Source organism: Chelonoidis abingdonii, chromosome 7 (genome assembly GCF_003597395.2).
Source record: "Chelonoidis abingdonii isolate Lonesome George chromosome 7, CheloAbing_2.0, whole genome shotgun sequence".
NCBI lineage: Eukaryota > Metazoa > Chordata > Testudines > Testudinidae > Chelonoidis > Chelonoidis abingdonii.
Window position 1 is genome coordinate 37,884,573 of NC_133775.1, and position 22,714 is coordinate 37,907,286.

Here is a 22,714-nt window from a genome sequence, read left to right on the forward strand (position 1 = left end):
GTCCCTATCTGGTTGTGTTGTTGCGCTATTAGCCAGTGGCCAGCAGATTCTCCACTCATTTCATGTTGGCACACTGTTGTGCATGTCCTTGACTTATTCAACCCCTTAGTTTGTGGCTGATCAGAAGCTGATTCCTCTGGCTTCCTTGGGCTTGCTTTCAACATTTAGGGACAGATCATCAACTAGTGTCAATTGGCATAGCTGCGTTGACTTCAGGACACCGGTTTGCCCCAGCTGAAGAACTGGCCCTAAGCAAAGTACTCTTAAAATGTCTCCTATCCACTTTCTCCCTCGTTATTATATTTTTTGAATTCTCCATTGTCTATGATTAAACTTTCCATGGACATACAAGCCTGGTAAGCATTGTTTTAATTTTAAACAAAAAAATATAAGCTCTTTCTCTCTCCAGGTGGAATTTCCCAAGATCAACCAGGTTCAGTATTTTCATAAAATGTATTTGGATGGAGTAAGCTGTGTTTAAATTATCATTTTGTGATGTGAAGATTTAATTTCATGGTGGAATTAAGGTTGACATTTCCTTTTTATTTACACAACACCAAAGGTTAATAAGGTTATCATAAACTTAATCTTTGGTAGCTCAACAACACTGTATTTCAGGATTACTGCAAAGCTGGATTTTAACTCTTTTAATCCCATTATTGTTGATAACCTTATCAACACAGGAGTCCACAACAGAGTATGTAGAGACACCCTAGAACTGTACAGTTCAGTTTTGCTTGCCAAAGGAAGAGCTAGACAGTTGCTTGGTTGGTGTCTGCAGTGAGTTTCACAGTTTGTGTTGAGGCTGCAATTTTGCTTTTAGATTCCTTATCAGAGATCTTTGCCAAGAAAAACATTGGTCCATGGCATACATTGGTGGGGCAATGCAAGGTTGCGCTAATTCACTTCTCCTTTGGGGCAACTGCTCCAAGAATCAGACCACTAGTCTGGCAAGTTAAGATACAGAAACTTACTGCTAATTGCAGTGTTTACAATTCCCAACCTGTTTGCAGGCACCAACAGTCTAACTGCATCCTCTTGAGTGCACCAAGAGATACTTACTGGCAGTAGTTTGCCAAGGTTCCAGTCTGGGTACATTAATTACTGTTAACTTAAGCTTTGTGTATTGAGTAGAAGCTTTAGTTAACTATTTTAAGGATTTAAATGATCCTTCTATGACATTAAAGACATAGCACCCTTAGTTATATGCTGTCACAAATCTCTATAATATACTTAGTTTGGAAACACAAACTGTAGGACTTTTATTTGTGAGCTGCCAAATATAATAAGGCTAGATTTCAAAAAATTCACACCAGAAAATGAAGGGCTATGTCTTGCCATTGAAATAAAATAAACCACCTAACAAGGTGGTAATGCTCATTTTTAGCACTTTTCACTGAACACTTGATTAGACAGAATAAACAAAACTTCTTGCAATGTATCATTATATCAACCTGTTCAGGCTTTATAGAATACATCTTTGTTTTACAATACGGCTTTGAAAAAATGGCATTTATTCAGAAAATACATAAAAGATTGTATGACATCAAACAACTATGCTCCAGACCTTCAGTGGAGACACCCCAGTTTACATCAGTGAGGGATTTGGTCCTATATTTCTAACGGCTATGCATCAGCCTGCTTAAGTGAATGGACTTCAGGACACCACTTTAGGCCCCACTTCATCAGAATGTTTTAACATGCTCTAACTTTAAGCATGCATTTAAGTCTCATTGAAGTCAATTGGACTTCAGCACTTGCCTAAGTTAAGCATGTATTTAAGTGCTTTGCTGAGTAGGGATGAATTACTGATTCAGGGCCCCAAAACCCATCATATTTGTATATTTTATTAGACCGTCACAATTTATAATGTCACATTTTGGGTGTTTTCTGCTTTTTCTATTTCTGCAGAGCTGGTACCATGACACCAAAATTGAGCCATAGACTGACAGTTTTTAAGCAGAATTCTTCTCTGAAATCACAGGGTTGGCATCTTCATTGACAATCTTAAAAAGATGCATAAGATTAGGATTTGCATGGATGTGGAATCTGAAATACCCCGTCACCCTAAACTTGTTCTTTCCAGCCAGAGCGGAAGTGCATTCATGGGGTAGTGTGGAGAAGTTTCTTGTTCTGGACCTATTCTGTGCATAAACAGAGGCTACCAAATTTCAGATATGTTAGTGTTCCCTTTCATAAGAAATAAATTACCTTAAAACAAAAAAGGAAAAAATGTCGTAGAGATTGCTCGATCTGTATTCAAATTTGATTTAAAATAAGGAAAATGCATGTTGTAGGCTACGCTAATTCCCAATGGATGTTTGTTCACTTTACAACATTACCATACAATTTGGTTCTATATGCTATAAATGGCAGACTCTGTTTATGTGAAATTGCCAGAACTGACACAGCAGAGTTTCTTTAAATCAAGATTTCAGGTTGTTTGGCAGAACTGAGTGAGAAGCTGGCATGGTGCATACCCATACTATGCCTTGTTCCCCCAGAGTTCATTGTCGGTCTCCTATTCTCATGAGAAAGTCAATTAATCATATTCATTTTAAAATAAGGGGAGGGGAATCACAGGAATCTGTTTTGCTTTTCCCTTAACCCCTTTTTACTCTTCATTTAGCAACAATCATATTGGAAAAAATAAGCTATGTTGTTTTCTTTATAGGACCCAAAACTTCCGCACAGACGCTTGCAGCAGGATTGCAGGAATACAACTATAGTCTCTGAGTCACTGACCTGTAGCTTCAGGTGATATGCAACTAAAGCAGTGGGAAGTATCCAAGATGAATCACGAACAATACTGGCATTGTGTCCCTTCATCTGCAAACATTTCCTTTATCTTCATGTGACAATTTTGTTTGCATATGACATATTATACTGGGCTTGATTCTAAACTCAGATATGCATCAGCACATAACACCATTTCTTAAATACCCACTGGTGAGTCTATTTCCATAAAATCTATAATGACTTTTCCAAGGTACACCTTGATGCACATCTCTATGTCTGAGATTAAAATCCAGTTTTTAAAAATGGGGTCATAAAGTCAGGATCATAATTCAGATAATCTTTAAGGTGCCTAAATGTGTTATTTGGTATGTTTTATAAACACCCAAGCACCCTGCAGCTCTCAAAAGTCGGGCTACTTTTAGATGCCTAAATATGAATTTAGGAGTTGAACTTCAGGCCCCAGTTTATTAAAATCTTGACATAAATGACTAATAGCAGATCAAATCTGACACCTTCTTTTCTGTCATGTACAGACTCTTCCCTCTACTCATGGAGTCCTAAAGATACCTACCGATTTACTTGCCCTTCAACATTTCCTTAGCATGACCATGAACCTCCAACTCAGGAGGTCTGCACCTTTGGAGCACATTCTTAACTGGCTCTATAGGTTACTGTGAAGCAAAGTGTGCTGTTAAGAAGAAAATATTATGGGAGGAAATTTAAGTGTATGAAAATTTGAAGAGTACAGGAAAGGTGGATGCAAAGAAACTCCAAGAAGGTAATGGACTGAAAACAGCAAAAAACAAACTGATGGTAAAGCCAAATTATTCTCTCACATCACAATACAGTGGAGAAAAAATCCAGAATTAATCCATTTTCACCAATGGAGCTAGTTTGGATTTACTCTGATGTGAGAGCAGATTTTGTCCGTAAAATAAGAAAACACAAAAAAAGCATTAAAAGCAGTTCCTTTACACAAAGGGTAACAAATGTGTGGAACTAACTACCAAAGCCAATAAAGACTGAACATATTCCAAAAGGAATTGGACCGACACTTTAGAGGCAAGAAATACTAAAGGATACAAACCCTAGCTAAAGTAAATAGGTAGAAGGAAGGATGGATTCATACAGGTCATATATCCTAAATTACTGCTATAATGCTCTCTCCTGCCCCTATGCCTTTATCTAAGCATAATAGGTTTGATTTCTCACTTTTTGTATTATATATGGTTATATTCTAAAGAAATTTGGCCAATTTTCATGCAATTTATAATATAACACATGGAGGATCCTGATTCTTCTTATTTACATAAGATTTATATTATCCATACTGGATTGGGGAAGAAAAAAACTTTAGAGCATATGGGTAAGTCCCACTGAAGGGAAAAGAAAAAGAAAATAGCACAAAAGTGCCTTTTAGATTGAACTGGTTTTTAGGATTATTTTTGAATGCCAAATTTATGACAAACTTCTCATAGGTGAGTGACCATTCATTGCCACACTAGTGTGCATGTTAAAGCTGCAGCTGATTACAATAATTTCAGTGTCCATGATGGAGACTTATGCAGCCAATAAAACGCTTTATTACATCAGCATCTTTATCGTAGGTAACAATGAAATGTTACTGATCAAAGTCTCCAGTGTATTAGACAATAGATTTTGGTGAACATCACACTGGTTATGTCCTCTTATTTCATGGTCCTTCTTGAACACATTTTTCTTTTGGCAAATGCAATGAAAATTTCACCATCTGTTTAGGTTCAGCAGGTCACTTACTGAGTACTAGTATTTTTTCCTGCAAACACATATGTATTTGGTTGAATTTCCCCTTTAGAATATCAGTGTCCTAATAGGTAACATGTATTGACGTTCTTCACCGTAGATCCATCTTTTGAGCACTGTGGCTGATTTTCCTTGGCATGTTAAGCTTTATAGCGTGTCCCTTTTCCCCATTGCCTGAATATTTCTCATGGTTCTAAGAATAGAAGATATGGATACAGGCACAGATAGGGTTCACTAACACAGCTGTGTATGAACTCAATCATTTCCAGGGTTCAGTATGTAGATAGATGTTGTCTCACATTATTGATGCAGAATGCATTGTGTTGGATGGAGGTCTTGCCTGCTTTCCTTTTATGGTTGAAAGGAGGCATCCAGGCCTGTATTTGAAATCTGTGCACATTTCTGTCAAACCACATGGGGAATGAATGGTTTGCACTCTAGTTTCTTCTTAAATAGTATGCAGCCACTGCAGCTACATTGACATGTCAAGGATCTATGGGAGTAAAAAGCATATATAATTTTTTTAAATAAATTATAATAGAAATCCAATGCTTTTGCTCTAATTTTGCAATGCCTTTTAAAGTCTCTAGGCCAGATCCTAGCTTGGTATAAATGGCATAGCTCCTTTGACTTCAGGAGAACTGCACGGATTTACACTAATGGATAGTCTGGCCACTTATTTAAAAATAAAAATTCCTAGAGGATGGAATATGGTTCTAACCTCTTGGGCCCTCACTGCTGTTGCTGTCGTACATTGATACTCGCAAGTTAAGTTCTATTTGGTCAGCTACAAGTTTGATTCTTAATTGTGTAATACAAAGCCCGCTGTCAATATTTTACAAAGCCATTCCTCACACTTCTGAGCTGCAAAGGGCCCATCACTAAGAAGGCCAAGCCTTGTCAGCATGAGCTGCTGACTTCTAGGAAAGAAAATTCTCACCTAATCACTAGCTCTGGAATTAATCTCAGAAGAAAGGTTTTAACAGGAAAAAAGCAGAGCTATTATGCTGTGCCAATATCTATGTTTTGCAATAAATAAATATGTGAAATATTCTAAATATAATTAAATGTGGTAATAGTTAAAGTCCAAAAGCTCAAGCAAATTTTTTGTTTGTTTGTTTTTTTGCCTCTTGGCCTATTCCAGATCAAATTCAATCCTGCTTCCTTTATATTTCTGTTAAACACACATTGAATCAAGAAAACTATAAGCATGAGTAAAGTAGCAGCATGAGTGGCTAAATGTTCAGATGGACATGAAGATTAAATTCTTACTTTCAAGAAGACGTGTAAAAAATAAAGTTTTGTTTGTGGCTTTTTGCGCATACTCTTTGTGATGCACAAAGGAGACCTGAATATTGTTTTTCTCTTGTGTCAACCTTAGAAATACCAGGGTTTGTATATCCAGGTTTTACAGAGGAACTGTATGAATGACTGAATGAAGACCTAGTGTTTTATGACATCACAAGAGACATAATGGGATTATGACATCATGAGAGACAAGGAATTGAAACATGAGCAGTTGAAAGGTGAAATGCTTTTTAGTCAATCTGTGTAAAAAACTTTTTTTTTAAATTTAACTCAGATTATGACAAATGTGGGAGAAAAGCTCTTGTTCTTAATGATTAAAAAAATCTCTGCTTCTTCAACTGATGTCTGACAAAGCTCCCACTACATTTCCTTAGTATTTCCCCAAGTCCTCTAGGAAAAATAGGGAATTTAATGCTCCTGACATTTCTAAAGCAAAATACGAATTGATAATAGGCCTTTTGTATATATCACAAAAGAGGGGAGAAAAGGCACATGCACATTTTTTCCTTTGCAGGTCACCTTTAACTACTATAGCAGGAAGACAAAACAGTTATCTCAATAAAATGGCAGCTGCAGAACTGTATAATTATAGATTTTAAGGAAAGGTTGTTCTATATCATGGCTGAAGAGGTCATGTGCTTAGAACAACCGTATGAATTACCTTTTAAAATATAACTATTAAAATTTTTGTTTCCAAAGGGTCTAATCTATTAATGAATCAAGTCTCATGGCTCATATCTGTTGCCATTTGTCTTTTCAAAAAAATCTATAATGAATAATGACAGTGATGCACTTTTAAAATACGAATTTTTCATCAACCAGTAACTTCTTGGTAAGATAATGCAAATCCTTACAGAGACATTGCCATTTGATAATGTGATATGAGTCATATCAGATTTACATTTGCTATGTAAACATTCATGTAAGATGCTATGAGATGCTTCTTTTTGGTTACTGACTGTACGATTAAATAATCTTCAATTCTACTTCAGAATATTACTGGATCTCCCATTAAAGAAGACCAATCCCACATGATCATTTTGCCATTGATTTTCAGTTATTTAAAAGACTGGTTTGAACTCCAGATATTAATGAATTTTGTGGTATTTTCCTATCTTATCAAGAGAACTGTTAATATTACAAACAAAGGTTATGAATCAGCATTTTTTAATATTAAAGGAAAGTCAGCTAGAGTATTTCAACACTGATTTCATACCTAATGTTTAATAATTTGAAAGGGGTATACATTACATATAAATTCAAATAAACTAATACAGAACAATTTATGGTGACAACTGACTTTGAAACAGATAAGAGACTAAGATGGATATGAGTTTCTACAGTGCATCTGAAATATACTCACTTGGACAGAGTTACTTGGAAACTTTCAAAGACAGTAATGGCCCTACTTCTTTCTAATGGCACAAAATATCAGAGAAATACCGGAGTCATTTCAATTTCATAGAATCATATCACAGAATTTAGAGATGAGAAAGACCTCTAAAATTCAATCTCCCTGACAATGCAGGATGATTGTTCCCTGCAGTACCTTTTCTAGTAGTTTGGCCAATCTAGTTTTAAATTTCCCAAGTCAAGAGGTTTCCCCTTGGAGGCTCTTTCACTGCTTTCTATAGTCTCCAATTGGCTAAAATGGGAGCAGTATTGGGCCCACTTAAAGGAAGTTTTTCTTGAAATCCAGCTGGAATTTTACCTTTCTTAATTTCATCCCATGTGTCCCAGACATGCCCTCATGCATCACCCTGCAAAGGCTCTCTCCCTTCTAGAATGGAAATCTTGGTTATTCATTGCTTTCATTTAAACCATTGGCTCTCTTACTTACTAATAAATCAGTCCATCCACCCCTTGGATTATTTTTTTCTGTTCTTCTCTCATCTGCCACCAACTGGTCACTATATTTTTGGAAATATAATCCCCAGACTGAATATAATAATCCAAGTGAGATCACACACACAGCTGTTGCATGATTTTTCCAGTCTGTTTTCTGATACAATATCTCTGCACATTCAGCCCCAAATGTCATTAGTGGTTTTTCCTGCCATATCATTTTGCAAAGTAATGTCTAATTTACTCTCCACTGTCACCTCTAGGCCTCTTACAGCTTTACACTTCTCCAGGATTCTCGCTCCCTTTGAATACGTGTGTTTCAGGCTATTTCTCCAGAGTTGATGTGAACTCTGATTCTTTTCCAATCTGAGTCCTTTTGCTATTTTCCACCTATTACCCTAATTTCTCTAGGGCCCACTGTTTCATATTGTTTCATTTCATATCTATGGATGTTAGTTATATGATAAAATGCACACTAGACCAATGAGACATTTGAGTTTTGAATAACTTTGGTTTCTAAATCATAAATATTAAAGGAATGTAAGGTTCAGGGGAGATTCTCTAATAAATGTTTCCATATTTAAATGTTTGAGGGAGTAAAAGTTGAATCCTGTAACATTTTGTGATGATCTGTAATTGGTGTTATAGTTTCAAAAAAATGTTAGCAGATAATATAATAGCTAAATATAATAAATCTCTTCTTGTTGCTTTATAATAAAATGTTACATTTTAAAAAAATGATACAGAAGCCCACTGTATAATTGTATACAATGCTTGCAAAACATAAAATTCCAACTGTATAGCTATACAATAATGGGAGATTTAAATCTAAAGGAAAAGGCCAGTTTGCTTAGTCCTCATGAAGCACAATTAAAGGTGCAGAGGGATAGATGACAGATTATGTGTGTTTCTTGAAGAAAATTCTCTGAATCTTGGCAGTCACCTAGGCTGGTGAAGTGCAATTAAATATTATAGAAATAACTTGAGCATAAAATCTGAAAGGCTAGTGTCTGTTCCTACATTTTATGTGAACCCCAAATGCCCTTTGAAATCAGTGAGGCTCTTGGATGCATCAGAAAGCAGGATTGGTCAGAAAGGAATAAAACCTGCCTAACCTGATGCAATCCAGCTATTGTGCTGTACCTTGTGGTATGACCCTTGTTTTTGACAAATTTGCATGTGGGAGGAGGCTATGGAACATAGATCACAGTCTAATCCTGCAGTCCTTGCAGAGGTCAGTGGGACTTTAGCCTATGTCGGGACTGCAAAAGTTAGATTTTTTTGTTTGAATCAGCCTTATAGCAGCAAGATCCATTTTTCATGTATTTGCCCTTCTGTAAAGTGTACTTACCTGTATCAGAGAGGTGTTTGTTATGGGAAAGGGTACATGAAATCAGACTGAAGTGCAGATCAATTAATTTAGGACCTGAGTTTGCAAACGCTTACTACCAAGGGCAGTGCTAGCTACTGTGAGTAGACCAACGCAGGGTGGTGTTTCTTTGACTGCAATGGAAAATAGAAATGAATTCTCCTATTTTTAATAAAGCAAATCTTCTCTTGGGACATATTCTGCTTTCATTTGCACCCATGCAATTCCTATGGACTTATACAGGCTTAATGGCCCATTCCTGCAAAGGGTTGAGTGGTCTCACTTCCTGTTGAAATCAGTGGGAGCTGAAAGCATTCAGCATCTCTCAAGAATGGCTCAGCAATTTGCAGGATCAGACTTCTAAGTCAGGGTAGCATTTGATTGTTTTTATGGACTTACTCCTAAAGCCAGTTACATTTACAAAAGAAGGCCCTGATCCTTCAAAGAATTACACACCAGTAACTTTAGTCACACAGTAGTCCTATTGACTACTCATATGTGTAAAGTTACTCATAGATGCAAGTCTTTACAGGATTAAGACATTTACAGAACAGATTAAACTTTCGGTGGTCAGGGTTCACATGTAAAACTAGTGAAATAAATGCTATAAATCTTGTTAAAAACCTTTAGAACTAGGACCCTCTCCTGTCCACAGTGAAGTCAGTTGGTGTTATGCCATTGACTTGAATGGGAGAACTGGGCCCTGAATCCTTTAGCTGTATACATGAGTAACTGTGTTCCCACAAAAAGTCCCACTGAAGCCAAATGTTCACAGAAACAGGCCCTTTGTATGCACAGCTTATTCTTATTGATGTGTTGCTTGGAAGTCAAACCTAGCTGATTTTTATGAGTTTGGATGTAAACGTGTGTGTGTCAGATCCCAAGAGTTACTACTGAAACTCAAAGGTTGTTTCTTTAAGGAGGCTGTTGGGAAATGTAATTCTAGCAGCCTTTATGCAATTGAGCATTTAAACAACATTTTTCCAACTAATTTTGATGACCACACTTAATATTTCTCTGATCAGACTTTATATTTCAGCTGTTAGTAAGCACATAACATAGCAATCCCCTAAAGATTTTAGAGGGGAAAAAAATCTACAATCATCAAAATGTTAATTTAGTCAATGACAAAGAGTACATGCATTAAAAATGCATCAGCCCTATCATTAAGGTATTATTCAGCAGAAACAGCTAATCATATTAAAGAGAAAGTAGCTATAAGAAACAAAGTACAACAAGATGTTTTGCTAAGCTTATATATATGGATAAAACTAAGTCCAATCTTTACTGCACAAGATACTCAACCAAAACAAAAAAGCAAACAAAACCACATCCTTTGTGTGATGAAAGGGGAACTCATGATAATACTCTAAGTCATGACTCAAGGGAAAATGTCAACTAAAAGCTTAGATCAGAGGAAGGTTTATAATATAAACCTGGCGTTTCAATTGCTGTTCTTGCAGCAATTATGAACATAGGTGTGTGACGGTGCTGAAACTGACTATCATTTAGCAACTGATCTTAGCTTTCTGCGTGACTTTTTAAAGTGCAATTTCACATTATTTCTGCAGCCGCTGAACATAGGAAACTACAAATAAAAACTGCTTTCAAGTGATATTAGAGAACCAAGATGATCACAGTGCTGTTATCAAACAAAATGTCTAAAGAATAACAGATCTACATATGTCTGTGTCACAATGAGAGCTCCACTCTCTATTGAAGGGTAAAAGTCCTTTAGCACTTTGAAATAATTAAGCTGAACATAGATGGTCTTTCAACTGCTATGCAAGAGAGGGAAATTCTCGACGAGCCCCACCTTATATGCGCAAATTCATCACCACTAAAATCTTGACTATCATTGTTAAAAATAATCATCATCATAACTGAGTATATGGAAGGCTCCATCCTAAAATATCCTATTCCATCACCACACTTCTGTGTTTGCCTAAAATGGCTTCTAATCTAATTCACTGCGCTCACATTTATACATGGGTAGCATCAAAAGAAGTGGCATTATCTATGCCTTTGAAGAGGGAAGGGAAAAAGACTGGGTGGATTATGCCAGGCTCCCCGCTATTACCAGTTTAAAAAGAAAAAAGCAGAAAAAAAACCTGTGGATGAGTGCGCCTGTGTGCCTATCTAAGTCTCTGTGTCTACTGTATGTGGAGTGGGACGGAGAGAGAATGAACTGGAAGTTGAGGGTATGAATGCCATGGCTTTGACTTCCAATCTGAGCTCTGCAGTTTAAACGTTAACCCAACTTCCAGCCAGAGCTCTAGCTGTGCTGCTAAGCTATGTTGGCTGGAATAAGTGGGCCGAGTGTACCTGTTTTGTCCAAACTATGCCCCACCTTTGTTACCTTATAAAACTGGGAAGTTTAGCCCTGCAGCCTATTTTTTTCACATCAGCCTGCCCGCCTCTCGCATTTCAGGCTATTTTATTCCATACACTTCCTGGGATAAGGCCCCGACATGAACTTTCCCCTTCTGTGTAGCCGACAGGGATCTCTTTGCCTACATTTGATTTTACATGAAGAGATCAAACTGGCAACCCCAGCTTTGTGGCTGTGATATACTCCAGAGAAAGTCAGGGCCACAAACTATAAACCACAAACTTAGGGGCTGGGATTTCTTGACTGACAAAAGAAGGAAAAACGAGAGCTTATGCAGCCAGGCCATTTGTTTTACTGTCACCTAAAGCATAAATGGTATTGGGAGACGAGGACTTCAGGATTTAGTTCAGCGCTAGTAGTAAAGAAAGCTCATTTTAGCACTATTCACCCTTTGCACACCCAGCTGCAGCTGAGTAAAGACTGTTTACTGTTACACGGTAACACACGACAAGACATTCAGGCTCAGCCAGTGTCAGCACCTGTATCCAGCTGAATAGCACATACAATGCAGTTACTCTACAGATTCAAATCTTGTGCAGGACTGACCAGTGGGGAATGGCAGCCTATGCAAAGAGGTTATCTCCTGAAGCAAAATAGTTAATTCCCAAGATAAATCATCCAATTGTGATTTAAAATTTTAATTTCCTCCCTCTCTTTCTAAAGCTATTCGCTTTTTGCTTTACATATTATTGTTAAAAAAAGAAAAGCTCTTAAACTGGCAAATACATTTGCACAGTTCTAGTGCTGCATCCTGTTGGGAACTTATGGAGAAAGGCTATTGATGTTGATTAAGCATTCTAGATCAATCACTACTACAAGGTCCAGCATATCGTGTGGTTCAGTTAAATAGGGTTTGCTATGATTTCTTTTAGATTTAGGTCTCCCGCCCAGGAATTTTCTGACATTCCCCCAGGAATCCCTTCTAATGAGCCCTTGCTGTAGGTTTTAGCCCGGACACAGTGCCCCGGGTGCGACGGACAATGGCTTTCCCTCAGCACCGATCGCAGAAGTATCAAGCTGGACAGAACACTTTTCTCTCCTCTCGTGTGCTCTCTCTGAAAAGGGGAGGCGGCTTTCTATTTAAAAAACAAAACAAAGCAAAGCAAAGCCAGGCAGTGCCTATTGTGCTGTCGCCATAAAAGGCTCCTTCCAAAAGGCCCCTGCCTCCGTTTCCCTACACTGGGCGACATGCATCAAACTCTCGTTTCAGTCCAGAGAAGATGCTGTGAACAGCTCGAACGCGGCCGACTGGGCTAGAGGCACCATGGTAAAAACCGTGACAGGCTAGCAAGGAAGTTGGGATCCCTGAAGCGTGTGGGCGGGACAAAATCTGTTATCGCCTTTTGAGCTCAACAAAATTCAAACTGTGTAACAACCTTCCTCCACTCCCCCCCCCCCGAAAAAAGACCCCAGAAGGGAAAAATTGTTTTGCTTTCTTGCGCCTGCCTATTATTTCTTAATATGACATTGCCCCAACGGGCTCTCGTTCTGGCTGTGGGCGGCAGTTGCAGAAGGCCACAGACTACACCAGCAGTTTGCAATGTTAAAAAGGGGACCATGGGGATATACTTTGACTTGGAGGCGGATTTGCTAAAAAAGAAGTTTGCGTTGTTCTTGTCAGGAAAGGCTTATAAGCGAAAGTTGGCAATTTAGGCTGGAGGTTCATTTGCTTAATTAAGGGAAAAGATGAAGTGAGAGGATGAGCAGAAATCAGAAAATACTCTGCCATGGGGAAGTTTTAACTCAACAGCAAATTCCTCGTCTATCGCTGTCTGGCTGTACCTATATGAATGCTCCAGCAGGTGTAACGCCTTTGGGTAGCTGCTCTTTAGATTAACTCTGTCACTTGAGTTCCCCAGGAATTCATGAGACCTGTAGCCTTCTACTGGAGGCCAGGAGATCTCTTTGGAGTGTTTATTTCCTCCTCTGCGCTCCTTGCATTAGAAACCAGGGGCTCTAGGGCACTCGCTGGCGTGCTAGCTCTGGCCCCATGTTGCTTCTTGCCAAGACCAGGGCTTGACAGCGTTTCCCATGTCTCTGTCTTTAGGCGGGGGTTTGTCTTCTCTTTTCCCAGCTACTGAGCTGAGCTTCCCTGAACCCATAGAGAAGGATTAGGGCAAGAAACGTCCCCGGCGGAATTCAGGCGATGGGTGCGCTGTGCGGTCCCGGACCCCGGGAGCACCACTCCCAGGAGAGTGCAGCATGGGGGGAAGCGGGGTGAGCTCTACTGTGGGGTCTCTGACACCAGGGACCAACGCCACGGAGGAGCGAGCCCCCTCGGCCGCCAGGATCAGACCCTATGAAGGAGAATAAAAAACCTGCTTCGGACCCATATTTGAAACGTTACGATGCACTGGCAGCGTGGGCAGGCGGACTGTGTGTTCTGGGTACTGATGCCCTGCGAAGTGAATTTGCACAGGCCAAATAGTGCCTAGGCTGCTTGCTTAGCCCATGGCTAGCCAGACCCACACAGGGAATAAAGGCGACTACGTGTAACCCGATCATCAGCAAACAACTGCTTGTGCCCGTCCTGGCGCAGCTTTGTCGCGCGCTCTCTATGCCGGGTTCTGCACTGCACCAGGGATCGTGTTTCTCTGCTCGCCTTCTCTAAGGGAATCGGCGCAAGAGGGTTCAAGGGGTAATTCGAGTACTATCCAGTGAGTCTCCAGTCTGGGTCCCCTGCGCACCCAAAACTCCCACGGAAACTGATGTAATCTCCAGTGGAAGCCAATGGGCAGGATGCCTGAGCAAGAGTTGCGGGATTGGGCCCCCCTCTGAGCTCGTCTAATCGTCTTTCAACCCCGTTCCCAGCCCTCGACACCTGCCTGCCACCATCGGGAGACCAGCCAGGCAGCTCCCTACAGACTCCCTGGCAACCATGCAGCTCCAGCAACAGATTACAACGCCGATCTCAGGCGAGTCCCCTTTTCTCCCCCGGGTTTAGGTCGCGGGAGGTTTTCTCTCCTCCCTGCCTACCCCAGGGCCATCGCCTGGCGCTCTGCTAAGTGCCCAAACCAGAAAGACAGCTCAGTATTTCACAGCATTCATGGGGAGGGGGTCGCGGACACATGAGGACAAAGGTCATAGACACATCCTCCTCCTCCCCCTCCCTTTCGACTCGGCACTGTCCCAGCCAGACACGGGCTTGGCGCTGCAGCCTGTCACGCTCACACGCTTTGGGGAAAGAGAAGCCTGGGGAACTACCCTAGGATGCACAAGACTAGGCTCATCACCAGAGTCTCCTACCCCTGCCGTGTACATAGCAACCCCTGGGATCACCTAATCACAGACATAGAGACATAGCAAAGTGCAGGAAAAGATTAAAAAGGGACTACCTTGGCAACTATAGTAGATTAGGAGCCAGCTGCTGGGCTGGGGGCGGCCGCTGCCTGCCTGCCTGCCTGCCGCGGGTACTCTCCTCGACTACGCGTATTCTTAAGCAATAACAACGTAATCCGTATTATCCACCCAAGAATACCCGTCACCGAAGAGAGTCAGAAATCTGCTGAGGCTTTTGCTGTTGCTGCTGCTGCTGCTGCTGCTGCTGGAACTGCTGCACCGGGGCAATAAATCCATAACTATATTTCCCCTACAGAGGAAGGAGGAGAATCCACAGAGTTGCCGACTGATCCCGTCCCATTATCCAATGGCTGCTGTACTTCCAGTCCTGTAAAGGCAGAAGGGAGAAGCGAGCATTTAATACACACGCCTGCATCCCCTCTGCGGTACTGCCACCTTATTGGGGCAGGCAGGCTCTGGTAGACAAGGTGAGAAGGAATTAAATAAATAAAGGTAAGGCTGAATTTACCTGGTGATTCCCTGATTTCTTCCTCTGTGCTTGCCTGGCATCCTATTCCCATCTGTGTGCTCCATCAGTTCTCTCTGGGTGCTTGGAATAGATGTCACTCACAGCAACAGATCCCTGTGAAGGAGATGCACAGTTAAGCAAACAAATATTACAAATCTGTTTACTTAGGTGGCTTTGGGGGAACTCAGATAAAGAAGCAGCTGCCTGAGAGAATTTCATCTGTGCATTTGGAAATTCATCTTACAATTCCTGACTTACACTCTCCCACTGCATCATCCATTAAATAAATAAATAAATAAACAAACAAACTAGCTAACTAAATAAAAGCATTAGAACTCGCTACGATTAGGCAAGTCCTTTCAGGCCTGTCTGATGAGCTAACATCTAAGGCGAAAAATACTTCCTTTCACCCATGTGCCTGGAAAGAGGAGAAGATCCAGCACCCATTGAATCGACAAGCTGGTTCCGTTTGAATGGGTTAGGCATCATTTTGTAGTATCCTAATGTGTGATAACACAGTCGCCGTTCTAATATACTCTTTCCATGCATTACTGTGCAACTGACGAGAACACCTCCATAGTAACATCTTATCACCTCTATAGTCCTGCAAACATTGCAAAAAAAGTTATTCCCAAATTGTGCCTGAGATTCTGACGGTCAGAGACAGTAGTTCTGTTAATGTTCTCTTATCAACATGACTCTTACCGGGGGTGGGGGTGGGGGCTTTGTTTCATGATCCTGCTGCGGATACTGTGATAATAAAGGTTTATTGTTCACCTACTAAATAGAAAGGATATCTGAAACGTCATTGCACAATATACTTTGCATTTCAGTGACGAAGTTCCCGATTTTGTTTCACCCAAGCTGTTAATATTAAGAACAGCGTCCTTCTAGAAAAGGAGGGGGCTCTGAAACATGGCAATACAGTTAAATTCTGCAAATTGTGTGGGTACTATACACTTCTTCAGTCATGAGTAATTATACAGCATGCATGGCTCTTACTATCCAGTGTGTTCTGTCACTGACCAGCTTGTTGATACGATTGCAAATGAAATTAATATAAAATGTTTCCAATTATTCCAGATTCCTTCTTTAACATTACTTCTTGTCTTTCCTGACATATGCTTCCTACAAACACATGCAAGAGGCTAACATTTTTTGTGTATTGTTACACAGACCGTTTCCTGAATGAATGAATGAATGAAAAAAAAAATAACAAAAATGAACACGACTTTGGTAGCTACATGAAAACACGATTTCCATTCACTCGTCTACATTTTAATCTCATTTCAGCGGACTTTCTAATATACGTGGAACAGAAGAGGCTCTGAAGTTGCATTTTAAATGGCAGATAGAAAATAAATAATAAACAAATGATCATTTTCCCTACTGTAACATTTAAGGCTACCTGACAGATTGTTCTGGCATTCGAGCTAAAATAACTGATGCAGCGGATTTCCTTCAACTTGAACAAAAGCCGTTTGAGAAAGTCAAATGCACCGGTTCATGAAGAAAACATTTCATAGAGTTAAAGCTGGACCAATACTCTTTGAAATTCGAATAAAGACACAACTCCACAATAAAGACCCTCGAATAAAGACCCTCGCCTCCACGAATGCATCAATAAATAGACAGACGTCCAAACTTTTTTCGAATACAATTCTTGCACAAGAGAAGACCTGGACAATGCGAATAACATTATAGTTTCCCTTAGGAGATTGCCCCCCTCTTTTTCCGATGCTTTAGCACCCCTTTCCACGAATAAAGATCTTTCCTAAACTTGATCATGTAGCCTCCCCGGTTTAACACTCCAGAGCAGTGATTGCCTTGCTCTGAGCCCCCCCCCACCTCCGCCCCCCGCTATACAGCACCTACCAAAATGGTTGAACGCATTCAGCACCCGGAGCTAGTGGACAGTTCAGTCCTTGGAGGCTCCCGGCAGCGCCAGCAACGCAAGTGAAAGCTCTGAGCACTAAGCAAAGCTTGTGGCTGCTTCACTGGGGCAGCCTGACTTACGAGAACACCATTTCCTACGAGACCACTGCCTCTGGGTGCATATTCAATTCAAACCTCCTTAAACTGTCGGATCTCACCCCACCCCACCCGTACCCCCCCCCCCGCAAGCCAGTACACAAATACCCACTCAACACACCAGAAATAAAAATCCCCTGCCATCGCTGGCGTTTTGCTGATCAACTCACACCTTTGCCTCTGCAGATTGTGGATGCCCTTAGCGAAGCTCGCGTCGCTATTAAGTACCTTTGTTCCTGGATTCTTGAAAGCCATGTTTATTCGAACCTCCCTCCCCGCTTCCCCACCGTAATAACGGGAGGTGTCGGAGCCCCCCAGCCAATGCCCCTTGAAATATACCGGGAAGGCACCGCTTCAAATATCATTGCGATGACTGGGGGTGGGGGGAATGGGGGATTTCACAATTAGGCAATCGGGAATAGAGCTTTAATCCGAGCTAGAGAGCTGCCCCGTTTTGCCAAACAGAGCGAAATTCAGGGGAGGGGGCATATCAATCAATAGGGAGACGCGATGTCTCTCTGTGCGGAAAATTATTGTGAATTAGGGGGTCCGCAGGCAGCGGGGAGGGGGAGAAAGGGAAGGTTTCTCCTGGTTAAAATGCTGCCTCCGTTAAAAATCTCTGAGATTTCGCTCCTCGCCATATACCCAAGTAACTGCCACAAATCCACCTCTATTGAGACGCGCTTACCCTTTAAATCCAGGTTTCAAGCAGAACTCCAACTGTGTGTAAAACCAGGGAGTCATCTGATATGTGGCGGGGAATAGGCTCTGGGCAGCAGAACGCAGCTTTCTCTCCTGGTGCCGGATTACTGCGCCCTGGGAACGAAGCCCGGCGCCTCTGCCTGGCCGTGCCCAGTTGCCTTCACACATCGGCGGCTGCTGGTGCTTTCCGAGTCCCCGGCGATCGCCTTTCAGATGATGTGGGCTTCCAGAAAAGGAGTCGGACGGAAAGGAGGGGAAAAATGGCCTAATGCAATCAAATCGATCTGATCTACACCATCTGTCGCCTGCCACTACATGCGAACGTTAAAATGGGAAAACGGGAGACACTGACAGCTCAAGAAGGTTGGTCTGCAGAGTTCATTTTTAGCAGAGCATAATTGGGTATGGACAGCATACAGTTACCCAAGCCGCTGTTAACCATCCAGTAGTGGATCCCAAACATGCTAACGGTGGATTAATTGAGGAAGACCTGACGTGCAAGCTTCATAGTCTCTTATTCATGACTTCCCAATGGGAAAGGACCAATGCCGTGTGGGACTATGGTAACATACAGTCAAAAAGCTGCTAAGAAAATGGCTCTGTGTTCATAGCACCTCTCTCTGATAATAAACATATGTCGACCAGAGCCGTTTAGCAGGATGGGGGAAATGAAATTTTCTTGACCAGGGTTAGCAATTCCTATCACTTGCACTTAAAGAAAAGTAAAAATACAGCCTGTAAGTCTAAAAGGCTTTTAACATGTTTGTCTCTGGATTCCCATCTAGAAAAGCAGAACACTCCTGTTCAACTGGGGGATAAAAAAAACTCTTACTCCTTCTTACTGTGATCAAAGTACAGCCATAACAAGTATCTAAAAACGCAGGGATGCTAATTTCATCAGGACTGACGCGAAGTCGTTTTAATGCCAGGAACCCTTTTGACTTTTTCCTATGGGAAAGGCTTTTGGGCAAGACATTTCCGATCTTTGAAATTTGACATAATCTTAGTTAAATATGATTTCTGAGGGAGGGCGGAGAGATGGTATGTGTGAATGTGTTCACATCTGCAGACACTCTTGCTGCCAAAACTCCGATTTGCTCGCAGTTTCTCGTCTTTTCCGACTATTTTTAAATATATAGATAGAGCGAGATGAAGAGAATATGCACCCCATAGTTATTTTCTGTTCTTGTCTCTAATAAATACATAGCTAACAATAAAAAATGTTCCCACTGACCAGAAGAAAAACAGATTTTTTAATTACTTTAAACATAAATCAAATACAGTCTGGGATGCATTTATCTGAGGAAGAATTTAGAGGGGGAAAATAAAAAACAATGCAAATAAGAGGATTGCTGTCCACATGCGTAGTGCTGAAAGGAAAGCTTAGACAATGGGCACATGCGCCCAGACTTATTAACACTGAATATGGCAGTTAGTGATTTTATTCTCATTGTATAGAGTCTACACGTTTCTCCTGTCAGCGCTGAATCATCAGGAAGCTCCTGTTCATTTCCACCTTTACCATAGAATCAGCAGATAATAAATAAATATGTAAATAAACAATCATCAGAATGTCTGAATGTAAATATAGCAGTAAACAATTTGCGTTTGGGGTAATTCTGGAGTTAACTGCATGTGTCTTCTGGAAATTTGTGTTAATCTCTTTAGAATAAAGCTAACAGTTATGAATTAGATTAGCCTTGAAAATGTAGCCTAAAGACAAATCAAACAATTTACCCGATCTTTTGTTTCAGTATCCGTTAATTAAGCACTACTGCCTAGCTACACAGCATTCTTGGGTCAGAGCCACCGATCCGAGCCTAAAATACCTTTATCATCATTTGCGTCCAACTATTGCCCTCTGCAGGTCATGCTCCAAGTCCTAGGCAAAGCTATGGCACATCAGAAAGACACGTAGGGCAATCAATTTATTTTAGACTTTGTTCCCATATTTAAAGAGGCAACTTTTTCGCATTACATTTTTTTCCATTTGGACTTTTATAGCTTGTAAATCAGGAAATCCATGTTTTAGAAGCAGGTGCTCTTTGTGGGTTGCGATAGATAAGAGATTTTTTACTATACAGCATCTGTGGGCCTGCAATCTTATGCCCTCCTTTCACTTCTGGCCAGGGATCCAGAAAAAGCCAAGGTGCCAGTTTTGAACTTTGTTTTCTTAGTACAGGACAAGAAAGCTCTCTGGGCAAATTCCCACTGGATATCTCAGGAAAAGGAATCTCTTCTCTGGGTATCTCAGGAAAAGGTGGACATTACACACAAACATTGTGAGATTCCTCCTCGCGCCAAGGAGCTCTTCTGACTTTCCGAGTGTCACTGGGAACTTTCTCCCTATTAAAACTAACATTTGTCAGACTCACTCCCAGAGAATTCGCTTGGCGAGCCAGGCAAGTCACTAAATTAGCCATTCTGCCTTGAGACCGGACAACTTAGAACTGCTTCTAGAGAAACAACAGAGCTCGTCTCCCAGCCACCCAAAGAAGAAAGTTCATTGCCTCTTGTTAAGAGATCATGTCATATTTCTGTAGGGAATTTCAGTAATTTTTGATTCTCTGTCAGGTATGATTTCCTCAGTGACAGTTCGCTGTCCTTCAGACCTGTATTCCCCATCACAACAGAGCACTCAATCAATAGCATGCAAAATACCTTGCTAGAGTCATAGGAAATGCTGAAGCAGTCTAATTATTAATTGAGAGGCTAAAGATAATTTAATAGCATCTCTCCTCTATAAAGATCAGTGGTACGATAACAAGCCTTTCCCCTCTTTGCTGTCAGGTTTGAATAAATGGCTATAATAAAATTCTGAAATAACAAAAATATTGACAGTGTGATTTTTTTTAAGAAAATACCACTGCCCCCATAAACTGAGTGACAACATTCAGTGAGAAGCAGAGCATAATGATGTCACCACAGCGCAGCAGGCCACTTGCTGGAAAGAGTCCAACTGTGCCCCTCAACACTAAAAACAAATTGCATCTTATTATCTTTTATATTCCGATCTCTTTAGAAGCATCAACTTATATGTCACACAGGAGCTGGGAAATTATGCTACGACTACAATATTATAATCGTGGCCAATTCGCAGACAGTCCAGGGGAAGAATTCCTCCATGTTAGGGAGTTTTTAATGTTACCTTGCCTCTTGTTTTGGATAAATCTTTATTTACCCTACGCAGGAAGGAAGATATCTCCTATGGCTTTCTATCTTAAGTACTGGAAAGATGCATTGCTACTGGGCGGACCGCTCTTCCTCTGACTTTAATTACATGCAAATATTATTCCCGGCTTTCCCGCCATACAATCCGCACTCTATGATGTAAAGATCTGGTGAAGTTTGTTCCTATGTTCGCACAGGCAATCTTCCCCTAGCCTCCTAGCAATTTAACTCTAATGTACTCCAAGAAAATGCTCGCACATTCCGCTTCCTTCTCATTTGGTATTTTTACAAGAAGAGCAGAATATGTAAGGGGAATACAATGCAGCCTTGTTAGGAACTTTCTATAGTCACCAAGTTAAACAGCCCTTTGGCTTGCAGAGAAGTACATTGCAGTTTTGCCTCCATGTCCATTTGGTAACGTTTGACATTCAAAACGGATCATTTTGTTTAATGAACTTTCTGCCCTTACGGGTGTTTTGCTGTGTGCCCGCGCGCTTTAATCACCAGCTTTTCAGCTCCGAGTTCTATTTTCAAACGCAAGGGAAAGAAGCTGCTTTTTAAAAATGCACCATCTCCACAGATGTTTCAGACAAATCGGCGGAGAGACGCTCATTAAGGCGCTATAAATGCCTTCGTTTGTGCTGCTGTGAGAAGTTGTGTGGCACAATACCAGCTAATGATCTTAAAACGGGGAGCGCGTGTTGACAGGGGCTATCGCCCTAGTGCATCTCCCTAGAGGCCACTTGTTCCGAGATGCAAACTGCGCATGGCCCATTAGCCCAGCGCGTCCCCAGAGGGGGGAAACACCACCAAGCTCTCTGACCCCCCCTCTTCTCGAAGTACCCTTCAGCTCCGGGACTGAGAGACAGATCAGAGTGATGGAGGGTGCAGGAACTGGCTCATTGAGATGCAGCTCACGGAGCAGATAAAGGGCAATGCTTAAGACTGATCATATATTCCATTGGAACAGGCCGTCCGGGCGGCGCTCAGGGCCCTGCATCTCCCCGTGGACGGGAAATGTACGCCGGGAACTGGAACGTTGTGCGGGTAACATCGAGTTCTGCTGGCGGCAGCAGCAGCAAAGTGCAAGTCGAGGATCAGCGCTGCCTAGCTGTGCCCCATCATTGCGTGGCTGCAACTGCAGCTCCGGAGAGGCGCCTACGCCTGTGCGCACCCCCCGCCCCCGCCCACGTCCTTCTGTTCCTTGCACACACACACCTCAGCGGGGCGCGCTTTGTAAAGGGCCCTCCCATGCGGAGGACTCGGCTTTAGGGGCACCTGCCGCGACCAGGCTCGCGGCCTGGGAGCAGAGCAGGGATTATCAGCAGGGCGCTAGAGCAAAGTTGTGGTGAGGGGGAGGGAAAGTGGCAGCGGCACGCGCGGGGCAGCTTGCCGTGCAGAGCCGAGTCCTGCGAGCGAGGCTCGGATCACGCCTGGCAATGACGCCTGCTCATTGTCGATCCTTAGCGCTTACATTTGGCCTTCCTCCCTTCCCCTCCTCTCACCCCCAGCCAAAGCTGGAGTGCGTTAGGCAGAGCGAAGGAGCCCCCTGCTGGCCGGACGGGAG

General features: G+C 41.7%; 1 long non-coding RNA gene across 3 annotated transcripts in view; it reads right to left on the reverse strand.

Moving 5' to 3' along the window:
• Nucleotides 1-18,698, reverse strand: part of LOC116839214 (uncharacterized) — a 58,038-nt gene extending 39,340 nt beyond the window's left edge. The window contains exons 1-3 of one of the 3 annotated variants that reach the window (XR_012656249.1): nt 17,963-18,698; nt 15,244-15,357; nt 14,771-15,102 (exon numbers count right to left, since the gene is read on the reverse strand). This is a non-coding gene — a long non-coding RNA (uncharacterized LOC116839214). Of the gene's footprint in view, nt 1-1,439; nt 15,103-15,243; nt 15,358-17,118; nt 17,220-17,962 lie in introns of those variants that run through there. The other 2 variants (XR_004377075.2, XR_012656250.1) reach the window with 2 other exon arrangements.
• Nucleotides 18,699-22,714: the final 4,016 nt, after the last annotated feature.